The sequence below is a fragment of the Miscanthus floridulus genome, chromosome 7 (assembly GCF_019320115.1).
Source record: "Miscanthus floridulus cultivar M001 chromosome 7, ASM1932011v1, whole genome shotgun sequence".
Lineage (NCBI taxonomy): Eukaryota > Viridiplantae > Streptophyta > Magnoliopsida > Poales > Poaceae > Miscanthus > Miscanthus floridulus.
In genome coordinates, this window is record NC_089586.1 from 75,035,005 (window position 1) to 75,044,086 (window position 9,082).

Sequence of the window (9,082 nt, forward strand, 5' to 3'; positions counted from 1 at the left end):
TTTCAGTATTTCGAGGTACTAACGCGGTTCAGAACTGGTCAGTATTTTTTTTTTTTTGAGGTCACACTAGGGTACAGAATAGCACTGCCCTGCGCGCGCGTGTGTACTTCTTTCAAGCCAGCAAAAGAAGCTCCATGCTCCAGTTTCAAAATATCAGATCAAATTAATGCCCATATGTAGCAACCAGATCCTCATGTTTGCTAGCGATGTCATATGTTAGATCGGAGCACGATTCATAGTATGGTTTGTGGTCCCTGCGGTTTTCTTTGCTTCCTGAATCTGAATCCATCGATTGAGCTGCAATATAGTTCTTGCTTTGCTAGTTGTGGTCATAAAAGAAGGGCAGTGTTGTCATCTCTTGGAGTAATCTAGCAAACTGAAAACTTATCTAGGATCGGATGTGGGTTTGGTAGGAAGGTGTATCTATCAATCGGTGACTGGCCGACGAGGTGGATAGCAACATCTCATGACGACACTGCTGTGCTGCGCAGGGTGTTTTTTTTTTTTTTTTTTTTTTTTTGCAAGGAGCTAGCTCAGCATCAACCAATCAGTAAATTAAACAATGGTTGCCACCTCCCGTTTGTACGCACACCATATGGCTCTAGTTTAATCCGCTTTGTTGGGCGCGCCAATGCGCTGCAATTATTGGTCCCTTCAACTTCAACCTTTGCTAGCTGCTTCCTGCGTCGTCTCCCACTTCGTCCCATGGATTTGTGCATGCAACAAATCTGAACTCGAGCAGTGTACTCTACTCCTTTGGGACTTCTGTATACGTTAGCTTGTAGATAAGATTCTCTCTTTTTTTTGAAGTGTTGTAGTAGATAAGATTGTTGGTACCGCAGCATATAAACAGTTGGAAGTCAAAAGCCCAATTGAATGAAAGAGAACGGTTCTTGATCCATGCTATCTGAAGAATTCAATGTAGCGACTTTCACGGCCCATCGCCGTCAGGCTATGAACTCTTTTCTTTTCAGATATCTCCGGCATCCAGTTTTTTTTTTTTATTAATTGATTGAATCGTCCCTTCTCCTTTTCTCCTAAGACAGCAAAATCCCAGCTTTCATGAACACCATCATGTTGTGATATTTCGATCGGCAAATATCTAACTGACTAACTTCATATATATATATATATATATATATATATATATATATATATATATATATATATATATATATATATATATATATATATATATATATATATATATATATACACACACACACACGGGGCGGATATTATTTGCTAAAATCTACCCATGCAGCGCAAGCATAGCGACCCTGTGACATCGAGCATGTCCAAGGCCTTTGGATGTAATCGGATTCGAATCAATTGCTAGGGTAGATTAGAGTGGAACTTGAACTAAATTCCACCGTAATCCACCTCAACACATATGGATTAGAGTGAATTCAACAACATTCAAATAAGACCTAACTGAATAACTTAAATCCACCCAAAGAAACTGAAATTAGGCCATATTCGTTTCGCTAAAATTTAGTTTATACGGAAACTTATAATAATTTATTGTAAGAGGAAAACACTATCCCTCCACTGGAAGTTAGCCTCCTTTCTCCCGTGCGAACTGTTACTGCCTAGGTGTTGGAAATTCCTTTTTACCAAGTTCTCAAAAAGTGCTACAGTAGCCATCACATCGAATCTTGCGATACGTGCATGGAGCATTAAATGTAGACGAAAAAAAACTAATTGCATAGTTTGGTTGGAAATTGCGAGACGAACGTTTTGAGCCTAATTAGTCCATGATTGAACACTAATTGCTAAATAAAAACGAAAGTGCTACAGTAACTAAATTTCTAAAATTCATGAACTAAACACAGCCCAAGTCAACGGGGGAAGTGTGGCACAGACGCACAGTTATGCTCTTGATATGACATCCTTTTATTTGCAGCTTTTGGCCTTTGCACGGTTGGATCATTGTGGTACTGGTAGCCACCCTCCTCAATATCAAGAACACATCGAATCTTTGACACCAACCAAATGAGCCGGTCATAGGGATGAAAACGGATCGGATACGGACGGATATCACCGATATTACATTTGTTTTTATATTTCTGTCCGGATTCAGATTTGAATACGGATAGTGTCAGCTATGTCGGATATGATACGATTGGATATCGACATCATAAATATGCGATTTGAGTATTCGGATACGGATACGGTATCGGATATTAGATATTCGGACTTGGATACGGACAGATCTCAACCCCTCTAAACGGATTCGGTTTCGAATACGGACAGTACTAGTAGTCTAGTACTAGGAGTCATTAGCCATGTCAGTGAAGGGCTTGGCCCTTGGGGCAACCAAAGGGTGCTTCAGTTTTGATCGTCAAGGAAACAAGAAGAAAGGTGCCGATGGACCGCCGAGCAGGGCCAGGGGACCCAATAAACGGGCGCCACTTGACCTAACTTGGGCATATGTATATGTCCTGACGCCAGACTCGCTGAAAATATCAGCGAATCTCACATCATCTAGATCAGGATACAAGCGATGTGGCGTTTTGTTTTTCCGCTCCGAATGCTTTCATTGGCCTATTGTATGCAGTATGCTCCAAGTAGCAGTTTTGGAGCCTTCACAACCAACAAATCACATAGTCCTTGCTGTCCCATATATATATCAGGCAGTATACGAGGCTATTTTGTCGTTGCGAAATGCAGCTTCGTCGTCGACGTCTCTCCTGAACGTCGTACAAAGCGTAAGCATCGCCCGGCAAACGTTTGTTCGTTGCTGTCAGGTTCCTAGAGGAGCAGATATATACAGCATTATATTAGTGCTGCGGCCTGCTAGTACGTTGTACTACTAATATACAGGGGATGTGTTTATCATTTAAGATATGATAAGATAATCCAGTAAAAATAATGAGGGCAATGACTAAAACGATGATGATCCATCATCGATGGTTGGTTGGCTCGCTGCTTTCTTTGGGTTTGACACTTGAGAGAGATAGCATCCTCAACATCAAATATCTCTTCCCGTCCTAGGGCATTATATATGTACTATGCTGTAGCTTTTTATATAAACTTGTTTCTCCTCTGGATTAAAACAAATCCATATCCCTTCCTGCAATTCTTCTATATCCATGAGACTGCGACAGGAGATATTTATCTGTAACTTGTAAGGGAGCTCAAAGCTCATCCCCCAAAGTTCGAAACCATAGGCAGAAACTTCACTTGTCAAAAAAAGAGAGGAGGGGGGCAGAATGCAGATAATTCAATGCACGTTATCTGCTGATAAGCATATGCGTATCATCACAGGTTCTCCCTATTGTGGTTTTTTAAGATTCAGCATTGCGTCCAATTGTCTACATACTAGTGTATGGTTAGTATTTTTTTCGGTTTTGATGAAGCAGAGAGAGAGAGATGGTGGATGATTTTCAGCAAGAACCAAGAAGGATCCAAATCTGTAAACAAACAAGCCAAGTACTACCTGTTCTACAAATCTGAAGGCATGCAGTGGTTCAGCAGTTCAATAGTTGAAGAAAGGTTCAGTTGCTGCACCTTCTTTTTTGAAATCAAATAACATGCAGCGGTATGTACTTGTGTGGCACTAAAACTTCAGAAGCAGAGAGACAAGCATAAAAACAATAACGATCTTGTATCATACTGTAGAGTTTTTTTTTTTGATCACTCAAGCATGCAACTGATACGCATATGCTTTGCTGCTGTTTGCGTGAGAATTTTGCCAGTGATGTTGAGATTTGCCTTGTTCCTTAACTGTTGGTGGTGTAGGTTTCCAGCCGTCAAATTCATCTTGATCCGGGCAACCAACGATGTGGAGGCAAGGCTGAAATGGCCAGCGGGCAAGCGACGTTTGGGCCTGCAAGTACGGTCAGCCTGGGCATCGTTGCGCCTAGGCCGCGGAGATCCACAGCGTTGGCAATGTAATGGGCCGTCCGTTCCGTTGCAGTAAGAAAAAGAGAACTTATTGACAACGGCGCTTTGATTTTTTATTAATAATCCCACATCGCTTGCTTAAGCGAATGCCAACAGCGAGTCCTGCTATTTGTGAGAGCCCGTGGCGGCTTTGAAAGATCACGCAGCTGCGCAGTGGACACAGAGCGAGCTAATCTTTCGCCTTTTACTAAAGATTACCGTGTGTCTGCTGCAATAAGCAGCATACGCCAATTTTTCTTTAGGGTTCCTTCTCTTTGGGAAGGATCCCAACAAATCCAAATTAATTTTGCTCTTCCCTTTTCGATTTTCAATAGAAATAGATCCCATCCAAATTAGAAGGATTGAAACAAATCCAAATGAAGTCTTGCTCTTGTCTTTTAGATTTTCGATTGGAAAGGATCCAGTCAAATTTATCTCTTGTCTTCTTTACGCACCAATACATTGAGAAAATCAAAGTGGCCCAACCGCTGCAAGGATAAAATGTGTCTTCCCCGTGGCTGTGACGATTCTGAGAGGGTCATCAGTCACGGCCGAGCGCAGTGCAAAGAATGTCTGTGTAGCAGTACCATCACTGGCTCTCGGACATTAGAGTGCAAAGAATGTCTGTGTAGCTTCTTGTTTATAGTCCCATGCATTAGTGAAGTCGGCATGCGTTGTCATTCGTCAGGCAACTGAAGAAGAGGAAGCTTCAGTGAAGTCAGCTGGTCTTGGGCTGGTACTGGTGGCAAGGCCCAGGAAGAAGAACGTCCGTGTCTTTGGGCCCGAGTGGCTGGATGTGCAAGTTTAAAAGTCATGGTGACAGGTGAACCTGACCTTGAGGCATCCATGATAGGTTGGGTAGCAGTAAATGACAACCTTTCATCTAGTGTCCTAAGACTTCCGAATGGGGAGATCTATCATACCATCTATTACGTGATGGATCATGGAATCGATCTGTCGTCTGATCGCACATGCAGGGATGTTGACTTCCAATTTATTAGAGCAGTGAGCTAGGGAATTGTAGATTGCACCGCTCGGGTATAGCCGTCCAGGCAATCAAACACGCCCGTAATCCTATGCAGAGATGCAAATGTAGAGGCCCATTTGGCAGAATTTGGTTCGACCAAGAAATGACTACGGAGGGAAACTGATTCTAATCCATTTGTGAAATAGTTTTTTTCCCTTGTTTTTAGTTCGTAGGATGTTTCTGGTTCCAACTCTGAATCCTACAATAATTTCATTGGAATTCTTATGTTTCTCTATAGAAACACTATCGATTTTGGTATCATTCTCTTGTTTTTGGAGAGAAACGGTCTGAAGAATTTCTACCAAATGCACTTGAAGTCAAAGTCTCGAAGATAAGGCTAAGACCTAAAACAAACTTAAAAATAATGTAGCTGTTCAGTATATGGGAAAACAACTTGAAGATAAAGAAGAGAAGCAGGGTCGTACATCGTGTCACTGCTGGTAGCCACATCTGATCAATACTTTAACATGGCTTAGAAAATTTTTATTTGGAGACGATGTGATTAGTTTATCAGACATTGAGCTATAGTAGTCAACTAAATTATCCATGGTAACATGCAAGCTCTCGATGCATGTGAGCGGTTGTCAGATCGACCAGGAGCAACTTGTGGTACGGTGTGGTAGTGAACTAGCTGGTGCGACTTCTTGTAGCTCTCGTACGTGCCCAGCAGTACCCTTTACAGAATTGTCTATTTGAGTTCAACTCCAACAGCAAGAGGCGGATCAGCACGAATATAATCACTCCTCTATTTACCTTATTTGAAGAAATTCCTCTCATCAATTGGGAACACGTTCGCCAGCAGCCACGTTAGCAAAAATCTTTTGGGCCGTCTGGAGACCAATGACGACCGTGCATATTGGATTTTTTTTAATTTTAACCCTTTTTTAAATATAATTTTAAATGTAACACTATCGTTTTTTTTTAAAACTAACACTTTTGGTCGCGCCTATTGCCCTGGCGCGGCCAAATGCCTGTGGCACGTCATGTATGGTGGCGCGGCACAGGGCTGACGTGGCGCGGGCCGGCCGGGGGCCCGCTGACGTGGCGGGTCCTGCCGCGCCACCGACCATGGCGCGGCACTGCCGCGCCCTGATCTGTGGCGCGGCAGGAGCAGATATATACCCCACGCGCGAGCCCAGCCGCTCGCACGCACGCCCGCCCTGCCCGCCCGCCCGACGCCCGAATGACGCCGCCGCCGCCAGCGCCCGCCTGTCCACGCCGCGCACGCGCCCGCCCGGCCTCGCACGCATGGCCCGTCCTCGCCCGCTCACCCACGCCGCGCCCTAGCCGGCCGCGCCACGAACGCCGGCGCGTCGAGACCGCCCGTTCCTAAGGTACCTCCCTTTCGATTTCATTTTTTTTATTATTATGTAGTATAGTTAGTATTTTTTGTATCTACTATTAGTGTCTTTGACCAAATTTATATAATAGCGTACTAATATTTATGAAACATAATATGTACTATTACATTAAGCATGGAGTATACTTTTGTAATAACTTATTAGGAGATAGAAATATTGATACCGTTTATTTAGTTTTGATCAAACTTAAACATATTTGACTACTCGAGAAGCAAGATGTGTATTTATTTTGAGACGGATAGATTACTTGTAATTTTAGAACCAAAGTTTTATATGGATTGATTATGTATTTATTATCTAGTATAGTTAGGATTTTGGGTTTAGAGATTTAGGCTAGTTAGGTTAGTGAATTTGTTTGTGAACTTACTAATGTTAACTTGAATTTTGTTAATTTGAATACTCTAACGCTTTGTTTATCAATTTGTAACAGGATGGTCCCTCCCACGCAGCACCCGTTGTACCCCATTCTGGAGGTGGAGTACGACGACCAGCACCGAGCACACATCTTGAGTGACAACGACGCAGATGTGTCCTTGCCTTCTTTGAGGCCCCGCACTCACACCAGGGCGCATCAGTGGGACGAGCGTTATACGCCGTACATACGGCGTGCCGACTTTTTCGAGCTTGTCTGTGTTGTCAACCACGGTCTTCCACCCCTTGATCCAGCACTACTTACTGCAGCTGTGGACAGGTGCGAGTGCATTCTTTGTACGTAAACTTTCTTGTAACAAATTGAAGGCAACTAACAGTCGTTCTATTCTTATAACAGGTGGAGGCCTGAGACCCATACGTTCCACCTACCGTGTGGCGAGATGACCTTGACGTTGCAGGACGTTAAGGCTATTTTAGGCCTTCGGTTGGGGGGACTTCCAGTGACAGGGATAGTTGACAACGATCACTGGAGGGAGCTGGGGGCTCAGTTTACTGGTTTTCTTCTACCGGACGACGAAGCTTCCAAGAAAAATAAGTGAGTAATTCAAGCATATTTAATACTTGCATTGCTTTACAGCTGGCATCGGGTCTCATTTTCTTTGATCAATTACAGGAAAAGTTCCGGTGTTTCGTCGTCCTGGATCACAGAGCGCTTTGAGTACTTAGACCCACAAGTTGAGGAGGCACAGATCGACAGGTTCGCTCCAGTGTGGCTCTGGCACTTTCTTGGTGCTTTCCTCTTCCCAGACGCCTCGGGCAACACCATCAGCTGAATCTTCCTTGACATACTTCGCCAGCCGTGGGAGAACATAGCGGGGTACAGCTGTGGCAGCGCAGTCCTGGCATGGATGTATCGACAGCTATGCGTTGCCTGCCGTCGCACCTCAGGACATGCGAACCTTGGGGGTTGCTCCTACCTACTCCAGGTTTGGTGTTGGGAACGATTGCCCATTGAGAGGCCCCTTACTAATGGTTTACCGGTAAGTACTTTGGTTCATTATATTCTTCCAGGCAGTTAGATATGATGAGATTATTTGTTGCTAATTCATTATCGTGTTCAATGCAGCAATGGAACGAGCATGATACACTCCCTACAGCTCTGTATATCTGGACGGAAGCACAGTTAGTTAGAGGGAATGCGTGGCGCAAGTACAGAGAGTATACGGACGGTCTCGACGTCCTGACCTAGCACCAGGTTACGCTCTCTATACTATCGTAGCAGTGTCTTCTTCGATGTACACTATACACAACCTAACACAATTACAAAATTTCAGGTGTTTTGGTGTCCTTGGGATTCTCCGGAGCTCCAGGACTATCTGAGTCCTGTCACTAGGGATGAGTCACACGAGTATCACTGCGACGTCCCTCTTATTTTCTTCCATGTGGTCGAGATTCACTTGCCCATCCGAGTCTACAGACAGTTTGGAAGAATGACAGGCTGCCCACCACCGCTTTACTCCACCAATCAAGTATTGCACGGGTGCATTATCGATTAATAACAATGCTACAATTCAGAGGTGTGTTTGGTACAACTAATATCGTTTTGTTGTAGGTTTGACTATAGGAAGAGGTACAAGACCAAGGATTGGCGCGTGACACACAGCTCGTACATCCATTTGTGGCAGACCAGGGTACCACATGCGGTCCTTGCGGGTCCTCCACACGACCAGCACACCTTCGATGAGTACCTGCGGTGGCTTCACAGGTCTACAAGGACACATATCAAGCCTCCGTACACTGACGTGTGGCGATTGACGAGGACTCAGAGGAAGATGTCATCGAAGATGTGTACGGCGTTACCACTAGGGAGGACACACAGCTACAGAGAGCCCCGCTTCAAAGATACGTGGTAAGATACTTGAATGGTACAATTTGTTATCCTTTTGATATTAAGTATGTGTACTAAAACTGTCCAACCGCGTTTCTGTACCCAGGCGACACAATTGGCAAGGCTGTCCAACGAAGCAGCGTTCCGGCTTCACAAGTCTAGAGGGCAGGGGCCAGGCGTTCTCGCAGCTTTTGTGGAGGTAAACATAAACTTGTCCGTTTTGAAAATATGTCTTTATTGTATATGCGTTTGGCTAATGAACTAACTTTAACGTCTATTTATGCAGAAGGTGAAGAAGAGTTGCAGGAAGCTAGCTCAGAAGTTGAGCTGCATGGACACTCCTTACGAGGAACCGCCACTCCCCGCGCGGTCGGGTGGCACGTCTTCAGCCTCTTTGAGGACATTAGCCGGCTCTTCTCAGCCGATGACGCAGGGTGCCACTTTCGCGGTGCGTACACCACCACATCATTGCGCTGGGAAGGACCCTGCAACCGAGGATGAGGAGGAGGACGATGATGACGACGATGAACCCCCGGGTTTCCGCGG

At 44.6% G+C, this 9,082-nt stretch overlaps 1 non-coding gene across 1 annotated transcript; it reads left to right on the forward strand.

The window, feature by feature from the left end:
• Positions 1 to 4,053: 4,053 nt before the first annotated feature.
• LOC136468338 (U5 spliceosomal RNA) lies at positions 4,054 to 4,174 on the forward strand. The gene has a single exon (XR_010761841.1). It is a non-coding gene; the product is annotated as a U5 spliceosomal RNA (small nuclear RNA).
• The last annotated feature ends 4,908 nt before the right edge of the window (positions 4,175 to 9,082 follow it).